General features: G+C 43.7%; 1 long non-coding RNA gene across 1 annotated transcript in view; it reads left to right on the top strand.

Annotated features, from left to right (window-relative positions):
- The first annotated feature begins 13,071 nt into the window (after positions 1-13,071).
- The window catches only part of LOC138853995 (uncharacterized), a 263,319-nt gene continuing 253,231 nt past the window's right edge, over positions 13,072-23,159 (top strand). The window contains exon 1 of the long non-coding RNA XR_011393170.1: positions 13,072-13,105. This is a non-coding gene — a long non-coding RNA (uncharacterized lncRNA). The remainder of the gene's footprint in view (positions 13,106-23,159) is intronic.

Genomic DNA, 23,159 nt, shown 5'->3' with positions numbered 1-23,159 from the left:
ACGTCCTTGACGACGTAAATCAACCATGAATGACTCCTGTCACACGTCCTTGATGACGTAAATCAACCATCACTGACTCCTGTCGCACGTCCTTGACGACGTAAATCAACCATCACTGACTCCTGTCACACGTCCTTGACGACGTAAATCAACCATCACTGACTCCTGTCACACGTCCTTGACGACGTAAATCAACCATCACTGACTCCTGTCACACGTCCTTGACGACGTAAATCAACCGTCACTGACTCCTGTCACACGTCCTTGACGACGTAAATCAACCATCACTGACTCCTGTCACACGTCCTTGACGACGTAAATCAACCATCACTGACTCCTGTCACACGTCCTTGACGACGTAAATCAACCATCACTGACTCCTGTCACACGTCCTTGACGACGTAAATCAACCATCACTGACTCCTGTCACACGTCCTTGACGACGTAAATCAACCGTCACTGACTCCTGTTACACGTCCTTGACGACGTAAATCAACCATCACTGACTCCTGTCACACGTCCTTGACGACGTAAATCAACCATCACTGACTCCTGTCACACGTCCTTGACGACGTAAATCAACCATCACTGACTCCTGTCACACGTCCTTGACGACGTAAATCAACCATCACTGACTCCTGTCACACGTCCTTGACGACGTAAATCAACCATCACTGACTCCTGTCACACGTCCTTGACGACGTAAATCAACCATCACTGACTCCTGTCACACGTCCTTGACGACGTAAATCAACCATCACTGACTCCTGTCACACGTCCTTGACGACGTAAATCAACCATCACTGACTCCTGTCACACGTCCTTGACGACGTAAATCAACCATCACTGACTCCTGTCACACGTCCTTGACGACGTAAATCAACCACCACTGACTCCTGTCACACGTCCTTGACGACGTAAATCAACCATCACTGACTCCTGTCACACGTCCTTGACGACGTAAATCAACCATCACTGACTCCTGTCACACGTCCTTGACGACGTAAATCAACCATCACTGACTCCTGTCACACGTCCTTGACGACGTAAATCAACCATCACTGACTCCTGTCACACGTCCTTGACGACGTAAATCAACCATCACTGACTCCTGTCACACGTCCTTGACGACGTAGATCAACCATCACTGACTCCTTTCACACGTCCTTGACGACGTAAATCAACCATCACTGACTCCTGTCACACGTCCTTGACGACGTAAATCAACCATCACTGACTCCTGTCACACGTCCTTGACGACGTAAATCAACCATCACTGACTCCTGTCACACGTCCTTGACGACGTAGATCAACCATCACTGACTCCTGTCACACGTCCTTGACGACGTAAATCAACCATCACTGACTCCTGTCACACGTCCTTGACGACGTAGATCAACCATCACTGACTCCTGTCACACGTCCTTGACGACGTAAATCAACCATCACTGACTCCTGTCACACGTCCTTGACGACGTAGATCAACCATCACTGACTCCTGTCACACGTCCTTGACGACGTAAATCAACCATCACTGACTCCTGTCACACGTCCTTGACGACGTAAATCAACCATCACTGACTCCCGTCACACGTCCTTGACGACGTAAATCAACCATCACTGACTCCTGTCACACGTCCTTGACGACGTAAATCAACCATCACTGACTCCCTCACACGTCCTTGACGACGTCAAGCATCCTCACTGACGACGTAAATCAACCATCACTGACTCCTGTCACACGTCCTTGACGACGTAAATCAACCATCACTGACTCCTGTCACACGTCCTTGACGACGTAAATCAACCATCACTGACTCCTGTCACACGTCCTTGACGACGTAAATCAACCATCACTGACTCCTGTCACACGTCCTTGACGACGTAAATCAACCATCACTGACTCCTGTCACACGTCCTTGACGACGTAAATCAACCATCACTGACTCCTGTCACACGTCCTTGACGACGTAAATCAACCATCACTGACTCCTGTCACACGTCCTTGACGACGTAAATCAACCGTCACTGACTCCTGTCACACGTCCTTGACGACGTAAATCAACCATCACTGACTCCTGTCACACGTCCTTGACGACGTAAATCAACCATCACTGACTCCTGTCACACGTCCTTGACGACGTAAATCAACCATCACTGACTCCTGTCACACGTCCTTGACGACGTAAATCAACCATCACTGACTCCTGTCACACGTCCTTGACGACGTAAATCAACCATCACTGACTCCTGTCACACGTCCTTGACGACGTAAATCAACCATCACTGACTCCTGTCACACGTCCTTGACGACGTCCTTGACGACGTAAATCAACCATCACTGACTCCTGTCACACGTCCTTGACGACGTAAATCAACCATCACTGACTCCTGTCACACGTCCGACGTAAATCAACCATCACTGACTCCTGTCACACGTCCTTGACGACGTAAATCAACCATCACTGACTCCTGTCACACGTCCTTGACGACGTAAATCAACCATCACTGACTCCTGTCACACGTCCTTGACGACGTAAATCAACCATCACTGACTCCTGTCACACGTCCTTGACGACGTAAATCAACCATCACTGACTCCTGTCACACGTCCTTGACGACGTAAATCAACCATCACTGACTCCTGTCACACGTCCTTGACGACGTAAATCAACCATCACTGACTCCTGTCACACGTCCTTGACGACGTAAATCAACCATCACTGACTCCTGTCACACGTCCTTGACGACGTAAATCAACCATCACTGACTCCTGTCACACGTCCTTGACGACGTAAATCAACCATCACTGACTCCTGTCACACGTCCTTGACGACGTAAATCAACCATCACTGACTCCTGTCACACGTCCTTGACGACGTAAATCAACCATCACTGACTCCTGTCACACGTCCTTGACGACGTAAATCAACCATCACTGACTCCTGTCACACGTCCTTGACGACGTAAATCAACCATCACTGACTCCTGTCACACGTCCTTGACGACGTAAATCAACCATCACTGACTCCTGTCTTGACACGTCCTTGACGACGTAAATCAACCATCACTGACTCCTGTCACACGTCCTTGACGACGTAAATCAACCATCACTGACTCCTGTCACACGTCCTTGACGACGTAAATCAACCATCACTGACTCCTGTCACACGTCCTTGACGACGTAAATCAACCATCACTGACTCCTGTCACACGTCCTTGACGACGTAAATCAACCATCACTGACTCCTGTCACACGTCCTTGACGACGTAAATCAACCATCACTGACTCCTGTCACACGTTCTTGACGACGTAAATCAACCATCACTGACTCCTGTGACACGTCCTTGACGACGTAAATCAACCATCACTGACTCCTGTCACACTCCTGTCACACGTCCTTGACGACGTAAATCAACCATCACTGACTCCTGTCACACGTCCTTGACGACGTAAATCAACCATCACTGACTCCTGTCACACGTCCTTGACGACGTAAATCAACCATCACTGACTCCTGTCACACGTCCTTGACGACGTAAATCAACCATCACTGACTCCTGTCACACGTCCTTGACGACGTAAATCAACCATCACTGACTCCTGTCACACGTCCTTGACGACGTAAATCAACCATCACTGACTCCTGTCACACGTCCTTGACGACGTAAATCAACCATCACTGACTCCTGTCACACGTCCTTGACGACGTAAATCAACCATCACTGACTCCTGTCACACGTCCTTGACGACGTAAATCAACCATCACTGACTCCTGTCACACGTCCTTGACGACGTAAATCAACCATCACTGACTCCTGTCACACGTCCTTGACGACGTAAATCAACCATCACTGACTCCTGTCACACGTCCTTGACGACGTAAATCAACCATCACTGACTCCTGTCACACGTCCTTGACGACGTAAATCAACCATCACTGACTCCTGTCACACGTCCTTGACGACGTAAATCAACCATCACTGACTCCTGTCACACGTCCTTGACGACGTAAATCAACCATCACTGACTCCTGTCACACGTCCTTGACGACGTAAATCAACCATCACTGACTCCTGTCACACGTCCTTGACGACGTCCTTGACGACGTAGATCAACCATCACTGAAATCAATCCATCACTGACTCCTGTCACACGTCCTTGACGACGTAAATCAACCATCACTGACTCCTGTCACACGTCCTTGACGACGTAAATCAACCATCACTGACTCCTGTCACACGTCCTTGACGACGTAAATCAACCATCACTGACTCCTGTCACACGTCCTTGACGACGTAAATCAACCATCACTGACTCCTGTCACACGTCCTTGACGACGTAAATCAACCATCACTGACTCCTGTCACACGTCCTTGACGACGTAAATCAACCATCACTGACTCCTGTCACACGTCCTTGACGACGTAAATCAACCATCACTGACTCCTGTCACACGTCCTTGACGACGTAAATCAACCATCACTGACTCCTGTCACACGTCCTTGACGACGTAAATCAACCATCACTGACTCCTGTCACACGTCCTTGACGACGTAAATCAACCATCACTGACTCCTGTCACACGTCACTCCTTGACGACGTAAATCAACCATCACTGACTCCTGTCACACGTCCTTGACGACGTAAATCAACCATCACTGACTCCTGTCACACGTCCTTGACGACGTAAATCAACCATCACTGACTCCTGTCACACGTCCTTGACGACGTAAATCAACCATCACTGACTCCTGTCACACGTCCTTGACGACGTAAATCAACCATCACTGACTCCTGTCACACGTCCTTGACGACGTAAATCAACCATCACTGACTCCTGTCACACGTCCTTGACGACGTAAATCAACCATCACTGACTCCTGTCACACGTCCTTGACGACGTAAATCAACCATCACTGACTCCTGTCACACGTCCTTGACGACGTAAATCAACCATCACTGACTCCTGTCACACGTCCTTGACGACGTAAATCAACCATCACTGACTCCTGTCACACGTCCTTGACGACGTAAATCAACCATCACTGACTCCTGTCACACGTCCTTGACGACGTAAATCAACCATCACTGACTCCTGTCACACGTCCTTGACGACGTAAATCAACCATCACTGACTCCTGTCACACGTCCTTGACGACGTAAATCAACCATCACTGACTCCTGTCACACGTCCTTGACGACGTAAATCAACCATCACTGACTCCTGTCACACGTCCTTGACGACGTAAATCAACCATCACTGACTCCTGTCACACGTCCTTGACGACGTAAATCAACCACCACTGACTCCTGTCACACGTCCTTGACGTAAATCAACCATCACTGACTCCTGTCACACGTCCTTGACGACGTAAATCAACCATCACTGACTCCTGTCACACGTCCTTGACGACGTAAATCAACCATCACTGACTCCTGTCACACGTCCTTGACGACGTAAATCAACCATCACTGACTCCTGTCACACGTCCTTGACGACGTAAATCAACCATCACTGACTCCTGTCACACGTCCTTGACGACGTAGATCAACCATCACTGACTCCTGTCACACGTCCTTGACGTAAATCAACCATCACTGACTCCTGTCACACGTCCTTGACGACGTAAATCAACCATCACTGACTCCTGTCACACGTCCTTCACGACGTAAATCAACCATCACTGACTCCTGTCACACGTCCTTGACGACGTAGATCAACCATCACTGACTCCTGTCACACGTCCTTGACGACGTAAATCAACCATCACTGACTCCTGTCACACGTCCTTGACGACGTAAATCAACCATCACTGACTCCTGTCACACGTCCTTGACGACGTAAATCAACCATCACTGACTCCTGTCACACGTCCTTGACGACGTAAATCAACCATCACTGACTCCTGTCACACGTCCTTGACGACGTAAATCAACCATCACTGACTCCTGTCACACGTCCTTGACGACGTAAATCAACCATCACTGACTCCTGTCACACGTCCTTGACGACGTTAATCAACCATCACTGACTCCTGTCACACGTCCTTGACGACGTAGATCAACCATCACTGACTCCTGTCACACGTCCTTGACGACGTAAATCAACCATCACTGACTCCTGTCACACATCCTTGACGACGTAGATCAACCATCACTGACTCCTGTCACACGTCCTTGACGACGTAGATCAACCATCACTGACTCCTGTCACACGTCCTTGACGACGTAGATCAACCATCACTGACTCCTGTCACACGTCCTTGACGACGTAGATCAACCATCACTGACTCCTGTCACACATCCTTGACGACGTAGATCAACCATCACTGACTCCTGTCACACGTCCTTGACGACGTAGATCAACCATCACTGACTCATGTAACTGACGGGAAACTTCTGCTGTATAACAAGTTTGTTTTATCTTAATTTTCAGTCATCCTCCGACCACCTGACACATGAAAACTTTTACACACCAACTGTTTCGTAAACTTACCATGAATGACCCACGTAGGTTTAGCGTTTTTGTGAATATAATAATAATAATAATAATAATAATAATAATAATAATAATAATAATAATAATAATAATAATAATAATAATAATAATAATAATAATAGGTTGGTAGACAGCAACCACCCAGAGAAGTACTACCGTCCTGCCAGATGACTGTGAAACAAAAACCTGTAACTGTTTTGCATGATGGTAGGATTGCTGGTTTCTTTTTCTGTCTCATAAACACGCTAGATAACAGGGATATCTTGCTACTCCTACTTACACTTTGGTCACACTTCACAGACACGCACATGCATATATATATACATACATCTAGGTTTTTCTCCTTTTTCTAAATAGCTCTTGTTCTTCTTTATTTCTTCTATTGTCCATGGGGAAGTGGAAAAGAATCCTTCCTCCGTAAGCCATGCGTGTCGTATGAGGCGACTAAAATGCCGGGAGCAATGGGCTAGTAACCCCTTCTCCTGTAGACATTTACTGAAAAGAGAGAAGAAAAACTTTATAAAACTGGGATGCTTAAATGTGCGTGGATGTAGTGCGGATGACAAGAAACAGATGATTGCTGATGTTATGAATGAAAAGAAGTTGGATGTCCTGGCCCTAAGCGAAACAAAGCTGAAGGGGTTAGGAGAGTTTCAGTGGGGGGAAATAAATGGGATTAAATCTGGAGTATCTGAGAGAGTTAGAGCAAAGGAAGGGGTAGCAGTAATGTTAAATGATCAGTTATGGAAGGAGAAAAGAGAATATGAATGTGTAAATTCAAGAATTATGTGGATTAAAGTAAAGGTTGGATGCGAGAAGTGGGTCATAATAAGCGTGTATGCACCTGGAGAAGAGAGGAATGCAGAGGAGAGAGAGAGAGATTTTGGGAGATGTTAAGTGAGTGTATAGGAGCCTTTGAACCAAGTGAGAGAGTAATTGTGGTAGGGGACCTGAATGCTAAAGTAGGAGAAACTTTTAGAGAGGGTGTGGTAGGTAAGTTTGGGGTGCCAGGTGTAAATGATAATGGGGGCCCTTTGATTGAACTTTGTATAGAAAGGGGTTTAGTTATAGGTAATACATATTTTAAGAAAAAGAGGATAAATAAGTATACAAGATATGATGTAGGGCGAAATGACAGTAGTTTGTTGGATTATGTATTGGTAGATAAAAGACTGTTGAGTAGACTTCAGGATGTACATGTTTATAGAGGGGCCACAGATATATCAGATCACTTTCTAGTTGTAGCTACACTGAGAGTAAAAGGTAGATGGGATACAAGGAGAATAGAAGCATCAGGGAAGAGAGAGGTGAAGGTTTATAAACTAAAAGAGGAGGCAGTTAGGGTAAGATATAAACAGCTATTGGAGGATGGATGGGCTAATGAGAGCATAGGCAATGGGGTCGAAGAGGTATGGGGTAGGTTTAAAAATGTAGTGTTAGAGTGTTCAGCAGAAGTTTGTGGTTACAGGAAAGTCGGTGCAGGAGGGAAGAGGAGCGATTGGTGGAATGATGAGGTAAAGAGAGTAGTAAGGGAGAAAAAGTTAGCATATGAGAAGTTTTTACAAAGTAGAAGTGATGCAAGGAGGGAAGAGTATATGGAGAAAAAGAGAGAGGTTAAGAGAGTGGTGAAGCAATGTAAAAAGAGAGCAAATGAGAGAGTGGGTGAGATGTTATCAACAAATTTTGTTGAAAATAAGAAAAAGTTTTGGAGTGAGATTAACAAGTTAAGAAATCCTAGAGAACAAATGGATTTGTCAGTTAAAAATAGGAGAGGAGAGTTATTAAATGGAGAGTTAGAGGTATTGGGAAGATGGAGGGAATATTTTGAGGAATTGTTAAATGTTGATGAAGATAGGGAAGCTGTGATTTCGTGTATAGGGCAAGGAGGAATAACATCTTGTAGGAGTGAGGAAGAGCCAGTTGTGAGTGTGGGGAAAGTTCGTGAGGCAGTAGGTAAAATGAAAGGGGGTAAGGCAGCCGGGATTGATGGGATAAAGATTGAAATGTTAAAAGCAGGTGGGGATATAGTTTTGGAGTGGTTGGTGCAATTATTTAATAAATGTATGGAAGAGGGTAAGGTACCTAGGGATTGGCAGAGAGCATGCATAGTTCCTTTGTATAAAGGCAAAGGGGATAAAAGAGAGTGCAAAAATTATAGGGGGATAAGTCTGTTGAGTATACCTGGTAAAGTGTATGGTAGAGTTATAATTGAAAGAATTAAGAGTAAGACGGAGAATAGGATAGCAGATGAACAAGGAGGCTTTAGGAAAGGTAGGGGGTGTGTGGACCAGGTGTTTACAGTGAAACATATAAGTGAACAGTATTTAGATAAGGCTAAAGAGGTCTTTGTGGCATTTATGGATTTGGAAAAGGCGTATGACAGGGTGGATAGGGGGGCAATGTGGCAGATGTTGCAAGTGTATGGTGTAGGAGGTAGGTTACTGAAAGCAGTGAAGAGTTTTTACGAGGATAGTGAGGCTCAAGTTAGAGTATGTAGGAAAGAGGGAAATTTTTTCCCAGTAAAAGTAGGCCTTAGACAGGGATGTGTGATGTCACCGTGGTTGTTTAATATATTTATAGATGGGGTTGTAAGAGAAGTAAATGCGAGGGTCTTGGCAAGAGGCGTGGAGTTAAAAGATAAAGAATCACACACAAAGTGGGAGTTGTCACAGCTGCTCTTTGCTGATGACACTGTGCTCTTGGGAGATTCTGAAGAGAAGTTGCAGAGATTGGTGGATGAATTTGGTAGGGTGTGCAAAAGAAGAAAATTAAAGGTGAATACAGGAAAGAGTAAGGTTATGAGGATAACAAAAAGATTAGGTTATGAAAGATTGAATATCAGATTGGAGGGAGAGAGTATGGAGGAGGTGAACGTATTCAGATATTTGGGAGTGGACATGTCAGCGGATGGGTCTATGAAAGATGAGGTGAATCATAGAATTGATGAGGGAAAAAGAGTGAGTGGTGCACTTAGGAGTCTGTGGAGACAAAGAACTTTGTCCTTGGAGGCAAAGAGGGGAATGTATGAGAGTATAGTTTTACCAACGCTCTTATATGGGTGTGAAGCGTGGGTGATGAATGTTGCAGCGAGAAGGCTGGAGGCAGTGATGTCATGTCTGAGGGCAATGTGTGGTGTGAATATAATGCAGAGTATTCGTAGTTTGGAAGTTAGGAGGAGGTGCAGGATTACCAAAACTGTTGTCCAGAGGGCTGAGGAAGGGTTGTTGAGGTGGTTCGGACATGTAGAGAGAATGGAGCGAAACAGAATGACTTCAAGAGTGTATCAGTCTGTAGTGGAAGGAAGGCGGGGTAGGGGTCGGCCTAGGAAAGGTTGGAGGGAGGGGGTAAAGGAGGTTTTGTGTGCGAGGGGCTTGGACTTCCAGCAGGCATGCGTGAGCGTGTTTGATAGGAGTGAATGGAGACAAATGGTTTTTAATACTTGACGTGCTGTTGGAGTGTGAGCAAAGTAACATTTATGAAGGGATTCAGGGAAACCGGCAGGCCGGACTTGAGTCCTGGAGATGGGAAGTACAGTGCCTGCACTCTGAAGGAGGGGTGTTAATGTTGCAGTTTAAAAACTGTAGTGTAGAGCACCCTTCTGGCAAGACAGTGATGGAGTGAATGATGGTGAAAGTTTTTCTTTTTCGGGCCACCCTGCCTTGGTGGGAATCGGCCAGTGTGATAATAAAAAAAATAATAATAATAATAATGATAATAATAATAATAATAAAAATAATAATAATAATAATAATAATAATAATAATAATAATAATTATAATAATAATAATAATAATAATAATAATAATAATAATAAGAAGAAGAAGAAGAAGAAGAAGAAGAATTGGCTGTCCGCAGTAAACTTTCCCCACCTACCCATTCTATTCCTCATCCTCATTTCTGACATAGACAGACACGTAAGCCATAGCTCCGTGTCTTCCTTTGTGGAAGACACTCGGATCACCATGGCAGTGACCTCCATCGAAGACACTGCGAGACTCCAAGCGGACGAATGGGCCACTCAAAGCAATATGAAGTTCAACGAGTAGAAATTTAAACTTCTCAGTTATGGGAAACTTGAAGAAATTAAAAATGTGTCAGGGTATACAACAAATTATAACCATACAGTAGAGCGGGAAAGTAATGTGAAGGACCTCAGTTTTTACACAGGAGGATACCAGCGATATTCCAGAAATGATAAATTATGTAGAACAGGACGATAATAAACTGTGCACGATTAGGGTCACAAGTGACATGGTCCTTAGGCAAATAGATAAATTAAAACCTAACAAATCCCCAGGCCCTGATGAACTGTATGCAAGGGTTCTAAAGGAATGTAAAGAGGAGCTTAGCAAACCTTTGGCTAATCTTTTCAACATATCACTACAAACTGGCATGGTGCCAGATAAGTGGAAAATGGCAAATGTGATACCTATTTTCAAAACAGGTGACAGGTCCTTAGCTTCGAACTATAGACCAATAAGCCTAACCTCCATAGTGGGAAAATTTATGGAATCAATAATTGCCAAGGCAGTTCGTAGCCACCTTGAAAAGCATAAATTAATCAACGAATCTCAGCATGGTTTTACAAAGGGGCGTTCCTGCCTTACGAATTTATTAACTTTTTTCACTAAGGTATTTGAGGAGGTAGATCATGGTAATGAATATGATATTGTGTATATGGACTTCAGTAAGGCTTTTGACAAGGTCCCACATCAGAGACTATTGAGGAAAATTAAGGCACATGGAATAGGAGGAGAAATTTTTTCCTGGATAGAGGCATGGTTGACAAATAGGCAGCAGAGAGTTTGCATAAATGGGGAGAAATCAGAGTGGGGAAGCGTCACGAGCGGTGTTCCACAGGGGTCAGTGTTGGGCCCCCTGCTGTTCACAATATACATAAACGACATAGATGAGGGCATAAAGAGCGACATCGGCAAGTTTGCCGATGACACCAAAATAGGCCGTCGAATTCATTCTGACGAGGACATTAGAGCACTCCAGGAAGATTTGAATAGACTGATGCAGTGGTCGGAGAGGTGGCAGATGCAGTTTAATATAGACAAATGCAAAGTTCTAAATGTTGGACAGGACAATAACCATGCCACATATAAACTAAATAATGTAGATCTTAATATTACGGATTGCGAAAAAGATTTAGGAGTTCTGGTTAGCAGTAATCTGAAACCAAGACAACAGTGCATAAGTGTTCGCAATAAAGCTAATAGAATCCTTGGCTTCATATCAAGAAGCATAAATAATAGGAGTCCTCAGGTTGTTCTTCAACTCTATACATCCTTGGTTAGGCCTCATTTAGATTATGCTGCACAGTTTTGGTCACCGTATTACAGAATGGATATAAATGCTCTGGAAAATGTACAAAGGAGGATGACAAAGTTGATCCCATGTATCAGAAACCTTCCCTATGAGGATAGACTAAGGGCCCTGAATCTGCACTCTCTAGAAAGACGTAGAATTAGGGGGGATATGATTGAGGCGTATAAATGGAAGACAGGAATAAATAAAGGGGATGTAAATAGTGTGCTGAAAATATCTAGCCTAGACAGGACTCGCAGCAATGGTTTTAAGTTGAAAAATTCAGATTCAGGAATTATATAGGAAAGTACTGGTTTGGTAATAGAGTTGTGGATGAGTGGAACAAACTCCCAAGTACAGTTATAGAGGCCAGAACGTTGTGTAGCTTTAAAAATAGGTTGGATAAATACATGAGTGGATGTGGGTGGGTGTGAGTTGGACCTGATAGCTTGTGCTACCAGGTCGGTTGCCGTGTTCCTCCCTTAAGTCAAGGTGACCTGACCTGACTAGTTTGGGTGCATTGGCTTAAGCTGGTAGGAGACTTGGACCTGCCTCGCATGGGCCAGTAGGCCTGCTGCAGTGTTCCTTCGTTCTTATGTTCTTCTTATGTTCTTATGTTCTTCAAAGACCACAACAATGTATCTACCTCATCCGCTAGGAAAATGATAGGATGGATAGTGAGAACCTTCAAAACTAGGGACACCAAACCCATGATGGTTCCCTATAAATCGCTTGTGCTCTCTAGGCTGGAATACTGCTGTACACTAACTATCCCCTTCAAGGCTGGCGACATTACAGACATGGAGAGTGTACAAAGAACTTTCACGGCACACATAAGTGCGATAAGGCACCTAAACTACTGGGAACGGTTGAAGGTCCTTTATCTGTATTCTCTCGAACGCAGGCGAGAGAGATACATGATAATATACACTTGGAAGGTCCTGGAGGGATTGGTACCAAACCTGCACACGGAACTCACTTTCTATGAAAGCAAAAGACTCAGCAGGAGCGCCACGAGTACACTGAGAGACCACACAATAAGTGTCCGGGGCCCAAGACTGTTCAATTGCCTCCCAGCATCGTAAGGAGGATTACCAATAGACCCCTGGCTGTCTTCAAGAGGGCACTGGACAGGCACTTAAAGTCAGTACCTGACCACCCGGGCTGTGGCTCGTACGTCAGCTTGCGTGCAGCCAACAGTAACAGTTTGGTTGACCAGACCCTATTCCACCATGAGGCCTGGTCTCAACCCGGGCCGCGGGGGCGTTGACCCCCGAAACCCTCTCCAGGTAAATCTACAGTAAACATTGCCTACCTGCTATAAACTTTATTTAACTACGGTAAACTTTGGCCAAGTTGTCTTTGTCTCCCTTAAAAAGCATGGAGATACACCATTTTTTTCATACATTGTCAAGCTTTTCTCCTTCCTTGGTGTTCTTAACACTCAGCTGCCTTCTTTCCCTTATATATATTCTTTGATTCTTCTCTTCAATATCATTGTGTTGACACACCTTCTCTCACATATTTTAACACTTCAGTACTTGTCCCTTCAAGTCTGACGTCAAATCATTCATTCTCTAGTTTTCTTATTCTTATTGCACTGCAAAATTGTGTGTTCACTTTCAACTTCCTTAAAAACCATACCAGGGGTGGGATTTGAACCCGCGGTCAGAGAGTCTCAAAACCCCAGACCGTCGCGTTAGCCACTGGACCAGCTAGCCACAATAAGATTCGTCCAACTAGGTATATTTCTACACCATAGGAAGGTTAGCATAAGCACCACTGTGACCACTGTGGTCACAGTTCAACTTCCTTCATTTGCATATTCAAGTTCTAATATTCTCTAACTTCTCTTGCTTCTGTCATCAGCAAAGAACAGCTGCAATAACCACTTCATATTAAAGTCATTATCTTTTAAACTTGCACCTCTTTCAGACACTACCATTCACTTATTTTATAATCCCATCTGTAAGGACATCAAACACGGTGACATCTGGAGAAGTCCCGGGCCGGAAGTACCGGCAAATCCCTAATGAATCAAACTTTTACTGGAAAATTTCTTTCTCTCGTACATGTACGAGGTTAAGTCTCACTTTCCTCATAAAGAACCCCTAACAACTTTAATAGTCTTTTCTTTATGAGCAAAAATTATTTAGTCTGAAGTTCCCGGTAACTTTTGGCGAAGACTCATATTTTCTTGTAAGGTTTTACCCACTGATCTCACCCTCCCACTGTATTATACGAGTCTTGTCATATCTTCATAATCACTTCTTATGTAAGCTCAGCTCTACGTCTTGCCTTTTTTGTCTTCTTTTACTATGTTCATGTAAGTTGGCCAGGACGGGTCCTGGCCCGGGTCTTCTTCATGTGGTGACCCGACATTCGTTTACCTTGAGTTTTATTCTGGGTGATGAAGTTGAACAATACTACTAAGGGATCATTCGAGCCTATAATGACTCTCTCATTCATTATTTGTGTTACTTCTTCAGGAAGAATGTTCTGCCCATTCGTGCTGGTTTATCGACTGATCTCATGCACGTCCACAACTGAGTACAGTTTTCGTGCCTGGCTGGAGTTCAGCAGACGGAGGAACGAACCTTCACCATTCTCTGTGTTGAAATACGCACTCAGATTTAGTTCTTCACATAAATATAGTAATGTAAATAATCTTATACACGTTATTTTTCTTGACATGTTAGTTCAGGACGTCGCTGTTCAATGATAAACTTTTGCTTTCCTTGTTTCCTAAACGATGGTTTTAGTTTTGCCAAGTCGATTTTCATGATTGAAATCAACTGTTAGAAGCAGCTTTCCCTTAATTCTTTTTTTCTACTGAGGATGATGTTTCTATAACTTCTCATTATAATCATTTTGGGTGTATTGTTTAGGACGAGTTATGTACAGTATGTAGGTGACCTGAGGCACTAGTACGACGTTGTGTACAGTATGTAGGTGACCTGAGGCACTAGTACGACGTTGTGTACAGTATGTAGGTGACCTGAAGCACTAGTACGACGTTGTGTACAGTATGTAGGTGACATGAGGCACTAGCAACGTCGTTGTGTACAGTATGTAGGTGACATGAGGCACTAGCAACGTCGTTGTGTACAGTATGTAGGTAACATGAGGCACTAGTGACGTTGTGTGCAGTATATAAGTGACCTGAGGCACTAGTGACGTTGTGTACAGGTGACCTGAGGCACTAGTGACGTTGTGTACAGGTGACCTGAGACACTAGTGACGTTGTGTGCAGTATATAAGTGACCTGAGGCACTAGTGACGTTGTGTGCAGTATATAAGTGACCTGAGGCACTAGTGACGTTGTGTACAGGTGACCTGAGACACTAGTGACGTTGTGTACAGGTGACCTGAGGCACTAGTGACGTTGTGTACAGGTGACCTGAGACACTAGTGACGTTGTGTACAGGTGACCTGAGGCACTAGTGACGTTGTGTACAGGTGACCTGAGACACTAGTGACGTTGTGTACAGGTGACCCGAGGCACTAGTGACGTTGTGTACAGGTGACCTGAGACACTAATGACGTTTTGTTTGTAGATGAATGATTCAGAGAACCGACATGTTGATAAATTAGACACATGTGCAACTCTTGGGTATCTTTATTGAGGAAACGTTTCGCCACACAGTGGCTTCATCAGTCCATACAAAGGAGAATCTTGAAGAACAGGAGGAGAGTGAGGTAATCAGTCCCTCAACCTTGAGTCGATGTGGTCAGTCCATCAATCTTGAATAGAATACGGCATACGTGCGGAGAAGCAGCTTATAAACCGTTGGTAGGAGAGGTGCAGCAGTCATAGGCGGTGTCACATTTGTTCAATGTGGAAATAGGTCGTGCCCAAGAATTGGGCAAGCGAAGAATTCCCAAGTATTAACATCCCAAGAAGTTGCAGTGTCTGACAGGGAATTCTTCGCTTGCCTAATTCTTGGGCACGACCTACTTCCACATTGAACAAATGTGACACCGCCTATGACTGCTCCAGCTGAAGAGGATCCCAGCAGAGGGTCGAAATATACAGATAAATTATCTCCGTGTGGGTTATTATTGAGCATTGGTAAGTGTTCATTACACTTTACTTGTTCATTACCATGAAAATTTATACGGTTTTCTATACTGTAGTATACTTAAAACTGATTAAACAGTGATGTAAGCCACAGGCACTGACACACTGTGGTTGCACTGTAAGCTTATCACTACGTTTCGTCCAGGACTAGATTTTATCAGATAAAGGAGCACCCAGTACTTGAGGCCTATGTACAAGATAACAGGAAGATATACAGTTCTTGCTGCTGTCGTCTGCATTGCGTTCCTGTCTGCTGGGCCGTCATCTGGAAAAGACCCGGGTCGGGACAAGATCGGCGAAACTACTGCTACTGTCTGCCTCTTCCTTTGTCGTAGATTCGTACTCCCTCAGTGCTTTACAGGCAATTCAGGACTTTGGATGAAGACAATTCAGTATTTTGATTCCTCGCGTCTCATTGTTCTTCACATCTAACAGTGGCTTTGCCACCTCTTTATCATTCGCAAAGACATCGTCTTTTGTTGGTAGACACAGATGTCAGCGGTACAGTTATCAACCATATATCATTTCCACAACTACTAGTAGGTTGGTGCTGTGTGGCGCATGTGTGACCACAAACAATTTACTCAGATAAGTAGTTCTTGCCAGCCATCCAAGATGTCCGTCATGGAGGCTCACTCAGACATTTCGTCGATAAACTACTATCAACATGTGATGAATGGTTTGAAAAACCGAAAAACGGCTTCCTCTTTGTATGGGACTGATGAAGCCACTGTGTGGCGAAACGTTTCCTGAATAAAGATTCCCATATGCTGCATAAGTGTCTCAATCTTCTACTGTCAACATGTCTAGATCTCTACTTTGTTCCTACCGTATACTATAACCCTCTCAGAAGATCACACGTAGTGGCAACACTAATATGGTGGCAGCGGTGGAATTTAGTTTAGGAACAAGTTCCAAGCATGTTTATGGTGCTTTATTGATGAAAGATCTGGGTAAACCTTTTCATATGTATAGTATGTTTCTCTTGGAAGCCTGACGAGAACTCCCTGCGTGAGTAAGTTGCCTTTACTCAAACATGCACTGTATAGTTCCAACCTACTAGGAGACAGCAATCTGAAATATGGCTGATAACTGTGCTGCTGACAGTTGTTCTGGTCAAGTGACTGTTTTTTGCATTTTATAGTTGGTGGTGGTTTGAGTTATGAATGGGTCTCCTCTGTGATTCATAGTTGCTTCTTCATTAGCTGAATTGAAGGTCTGTATTTAGGCTCGACAATGGAGCCTGTGTATATATCCTGCATCTTTATTCTTTGTCTGAGATTAACCATCACAACAAATCTTAGCTTTATTTTGTACTGCTTTCAGCTTTAGAGATTTGTTCATTGTTATGAGGATGGTGGAGTGCAAAGATATTTTAGTATATAATGGATATCTTGAAGAGGTGAAGTATGACGTTGATTGGGGTCTAAGCCAAGAGAGATTGGCTAGGATAATCTTGGTATATATGTGCTTTAAAGCATTTAGAGGTTTATTTCTTTCATAACCTATGATTGCTACTGGTGTTCCTCTGATAGAGTCCTTCCTTCTTCCTTAATTGTCCTGATGTGAATTTCATCTTGATTGGCTGTTAGCCTCCATTTCATTTCTGAATTTTCAACTTCCTTTATAAAGGACTAGAAAGGTTCTCCAAACACCAACATTTGCGACACATTTACGAGTTTATATAGAACCTCCCATTCGACCAGCAGACAGTAAGCTCTAGCTCTTGTACCCTGCGAAATCACGGTCACTGTACTGATTAACACACAATGAGTGAAAATAAGCATTTCTCAGAAAGTGACGAGATTCGAATTTAAGTGAAAATTTTCAGATAAATAAAAACTGCTAATCTCTCCATTTCTCTGAGCCGTCATCCATCCTCCCACCAGTTCCCCGAACAACCACCCACACCCACAAGCCAATACTCCTCTCGTAAAAATGTATAAAAAGCAAATTTTTATCCTTAAAAAAATAGATGCAGCGCAGGTATGCATATATATGAGAGACAAAATTTCTAATATTAAGCAAGTTGGCGACAGAGATACAAGTGGGAACCAACTGGCAGCTCATCTCAGACCTACTGTATACAAGTGACAGTGTCCCTTCAAGGTGCTTGCCTTGATGGTGGAGTGCTTTTGATCTAACAGATTGGAGCTACTCACACCTTCCATAGATCCAACCTGATTACCTCTCATTTTCCAGGCGATGAATGGCCCCTACTGGTTTAGGACTTTTTAGTAATAATATATTAAAGAGTAAGAGAGATATGGCAAGTAAGAGACGGGAGGGTGACCCACACGTTTCTGAATTTTAAGAAGACTTTCTATAATTTATTACGCAAGAGGATGATCTACAGACGATATACCAGAAGAGATAGTTGTGTTTCAGTTTTCGCAGATGTGTAATTTGTGAGAATAAAACCATGGAGATGACAGGGAAAAACTACAAGCTAATTTGGACAGACTACAGAGTTGAGCAGACAAATGGTTGTTTTAAATTAACCCGGCAAGAGCAAAGTTATTAAAACCGGGGGAGGGAAGCAGAATACTAGAGACAAACGCTGAAAGCTTGGAACAATGAGACTAAGCTCTTGGTAAATAGAGTACTGAGCATTTACGAGTTTAGCGAACCAATCATTCACCATTGTATGTGTATCATGTCAGACCTGTCGTAGAGTAGGTGGCACTAGTTTGAAGATAACACCAGAATAAGCTTGTCCTGAAAATCGAGACATTTCTGAGGTTTGCAACGAAACTGGTTACAGAGTTAGAGTTCTGACCTACGACGAGAAAATTTAAAAAGCTGAACCCCGGAAAGCTTAAACTCACGTAGAATATATGAATGAGAGGTGACTTGATAGAAACGAGAGGAACAGACTGTTGGAGCTGGGGACAAAGGGCTTCGATGAAAATTGATGACGCAGAATGGCGTATGTTAGCTATTTGCCTCCCCTCCAACATGAGGACTCTTTCCTACCACTAATAACACACGTACGATCGACTCTCGAGTATACGGCTCCAACGTTGAACGCTCCAGGAAAAAAAGGTGAACAAAGATACATTGCCTATCAATTCGGTACTTGAAATTAGGAACAAAACTCACTAAGACAACGAATTTAACCTTACGTTTCGAAGTGTATGGCAAAAGAATTGTTGACGACATTCAAAAATATTTCAAAATAGACAAGGATGAGAGAGAGAGAGAGAGAGAGAGAGAGAGAGAGAGAGAGAGAGAGAGAGAGAGAGAGAGAGAGAGAGAGAGAGAGAGAAAGAAAGAGAGAGAGAAAGCCACTGAAACACAGGTCTGACCAGGGCGGGGAGACAAAAAATGCTAAATATTCGGATCAGTCAGAGAGGCATTAGGAAGTATATTCCATCAACAAAATAGTACCACAGTCCAGAGGACACAGCAAAAGGCTTGGCAAATGTGTACATACACAGAAGATAAATAAACATTCGGTAACTAAATCAAGTACGAGAAAAGTGTATGTGAGAAGATGGGACACATAAGAACATAAGGAGCACTGCAGCAGGCCTACTGGCCCATGCTAGGAAGGTCCAAGTCACTTCCCGATTATTACATGTATGTATCCTTCAAGGGGAGTGTCTTGATAGAGGCGAGGGGATCTTGATCACCTGACCCTATCTTCCAGTTCCTTTGATCGGATCTGATTACCTCCTATTTCCTAGGTTTTGTATGACCCCGACGGTTTTAGTGATTTCCGATAATATTATTAATAACACAACTACGAATTCATTTCTAGACGAGGAGATCCCGTTCGTGTGTTTGTTCTCACCAGTGTCAGGATTGGCCCAGATTCGGAATTAGTGCCTAAAGGCAAGAGGCACCAGAGGGAATTACACCCAAACCTATATTTCTAATTCACGAGACGGAGAGGGAAAAATAGTCTCTGAAATATCTCACGAACCTGGATAAAACCAGATTTAACAGGCCAGTTGTAGTCTTATAACCTAAGTAAGACTATATTTACAGGTCTTATAACCTGGACAAGACTACACTGACAGGTCAACTGTAGGCTTAAAACTCACGCAGGATAAGTAACTGTCAGTGATTGGTTAATTAAGCTTTAAGCTTATGAACTACACGAGGATTCATTAAAGACTGCCTATCACCTTTCATTATCAGACAACAATACTTCAGTCCCTAAAACAGGGATTAAAGTATACTCAACTAATATACATTAAGAAACATCTAGCTCACGGTATATATATTATTCCCCAACCACACATCTCTTAGAAATTTGCTTTAATTTGATATTTCAGTAAACCTAGAATATTACTGTATTTTCATTATCCAGCTGACTGACCTTCCGATTTAAAAAAAAATATCGAGAATACATGCGATGTTTAGCGTTTTCTTGTGATGACATTGTAAATATTAGCATACGATAATTTTTTTTTTGTCTCAGTAATCGAGAAAGTGCGAGCTAAACGGTGTGTGTGGACATGTTGAAGTGGGAGGGCCTGAGTTACTGCACTAGTGTAATCAAGGTGCCGGAGTAGTAAATGCAAACACAGTATCTTGGCTACGCAGCCGCGCACCTAAACCACACGGTCTGTCCTCAGTAGGACTTGCTTAAATGTTTCTACTTTTTTTTTTTTTTTTTTTTTTTTTTTTTAAGAATTACTTTGCTGCTGGTTCAAGTCTCTTTTTTCTTTTACTGCAGCATTTTTTCACCTCCAGCTATTGTTCACCTATCCTCACTTTCCGCTCACTACTTGTGGGTATTCAGTATTACCTGGAGTTTACCTGGAGTTCCGGGGGTCAACGCCCCCGCGGCCCGGTCTGTGACCAGGCCTCCTGGTGGATCAGAGCCTGATCAACCAGGCTGTTGCTGCTGGCTGCACACAAACCAACGTACGAGCCACAGCCCGGCTGATCAGGAACTGACTTTAGGTGCTTGTCCAGTGCCAGCTTGAAGACTGCCAGGGGTCTGTTGGTAATCCCCCTTATGTGTGCTGGGAGGCAGTTGAACAGTCTCGGGCCCCTGACACTTATTGTATGGTCTCTTAACGTGCTAGTGACACCCCTGCTTTTCAATGGGGGGATGGTGCATCGTCTGCCAAGTCTTTTGCTTCCGTAGTGAGTGATTTTCGTGTGCAAGTTCGGTACTAGTCCCTCTAGGATTTTCCAGGTGTATATAATCATGTATCTCTCCCTCCTGCGTTCCAGGGAATACAGGTTTAGGAACCTCAAGCGCTCCCAATAATTGAGGTGTTTTATCTCCGTTATGCGCGCCGTGAAAGTTCTCTGTACATTTTCTAGGTCGGCAATTTCACCTGCCTTGAAAGGTGCTGTTAGTGTGCAGCAATATTCCAGCCTAGATAGAACAAGTGACCTGAAGAGTGTCATCATGGGCTTGGCCTCCCTAGTTTTGAAGGTTCTCATTATCCATCCTGTCATTTTTCTAGCAGATGCGATTGATACAATGTTATGGTTGAAGGTGAGATCCTCCGACATGATCACTCCCAGGTCTTTGACGTTGGTGTTTCGCTCTATTTTGTGGCCAGAATTTGTTTTGTACTCTGATGAAGATTTAATTTCCTAATGTTTACCATATCTGAGTAATTGAAATTTCTCATCGTTGAACTTCATATTGTTTTCTGCAGCCCACTGAAAGATTTGGTTGATGTCCGCCTGGAGCTTTGCAGTGTCTGCAATGGAAGACACTGTCATGCAGATTCGGGTGTCATCTGCAAAGGAAGACACGGTGCTGTGGCTGACATCCTTGTCTATGTCGGATATGAGGATGTTAGGTAAGACACATATGCAACAGTTAGGTATCTTTATTTCGAAACGTTTCGCCTACACAGTAGGCTTCTTCAGTCGAGTACAGAAAAGTTGATTGAAGCAGAAGATACTTGAAGACGATGTAATCAGTCCATCACCCTTAAAGTTTTGAGGTGGTCAGTCCCTCAGTCTGGAGAAGAGCATTGTTCCATAGAATGAAACAATATGGAGATGAAGTGACAGGATGGAGCCTTATATAGCGCCAAGAGGTGAGACGTAGGTCAACTAGAAGAGGTAAGAACTCAGATGTTGGGAGGTCAGGTCCCTCTCAAATCCAGCCGTTCTCACTAGTAGAGGTTGTCGAAGTTGACTGCAGGTCTGTACCAAGATACCCTTGTGTTGCAGTGTCTGACAGATTGAACATTAAAATGGTATAAAATACCGACAGGTTGTTAGGTAAGACACATATGCAACAGTTAGGTATCTTTATTTCGAAACGTTTCGCCTACACAGTAGGCTTCTTCAGTCGAGTACAGAAAAGTTGATAGAAGCATATTGTTTCATTCTATGGAACAATGCTCTTCTCCAGACTGAGGGACTGACCACCTCAAAACTTTAAGGGTGATGGACTGATTACATCGTCTTCAAGTATCTTCTGCTTCTATCAACTTTTCTGTACTCGACTGAAGAAGCCTACTGTGTAGGCGAAACGTTTCGAAATAAAGATACCTAACTGTTGCATATGTGTCTTACCTAACAACCTGTCGGTATTTTATACCATTTTAATGTTGGATATGAGGATGAGGAACAAGATGGGAGCGAGTACTGTGCCTTGTGGAACAGAGCTTTTCACCGTAGCTGCCTCGGACTTTACTCTGTTGACGACTACTCTCTGTGTTCTGTTAGTGAGGAAATTATAGATCCATCGACCGACTTTTCCTGGTATTCCTTTAGCACGCATTTTGTGCGCTATTACGCCATGGTCACACTTGTCGAAGGCTTTTGCAAAGTCTGTATATATTACATCTGCATTCTTTTTGTCTTCTAGTGCATTTAGGACCTTGTCGTAGTGATCCAATAGTTGAGACAGACAGGAGCGACCTGTTCTAAACCCATGTTGCCCTGGGTTGTGTAACTGATGGGTTTCTAGATGGGTGGTGATCTTGCTTCTTAGGACCCTTTCAAAGATTTTTATGATATGGGATGTTAGTGCTATTGGTCTGTAGTTCTTTGCTGTTGCTTTACTGCCCCCTTTGTGGAGTGGGGCTATGTCTGTTGTTTTTAGTAACTGTGGAACGACCCCCGTGTCCATGCTCCCTCTCCATAGGATGGAAAAGGCTCGTGATAGGGGCTTCTTGCAGTTCTTTGATGAACACAGAGTTCCATGAGTCTGGCCCTGGGGCAGAGTGCATGGGCATGTCATTTATCACCTGTTCGAAGTCATTTGGCGTCAGGATAACATCGGATAGGCTTGTGTTAATCAAATTTTGTGGCTCTCTCATAAAAAAATT

Source organism: Cherax quadricarinatus, chromosome 4 (assembly GCF_038502225.1).
Source record: "Cherax quadricarinatus isolate ZL_2023a chromosome 4, ASM3850222v1, whole genome shotgun sequence".
In the NCBI taxonomy this organism is placed as follows: Eukaryota; Metazoa; Arthropoda; class Malacostraca; order Decapoda; family Parastacidae; genus Cherax; species Cherax quadricarinatus.
Note: the sequence above shows the minus strand (reverse complement) of the source record. Positions and strands in the feature narration are given on the sequence as shown.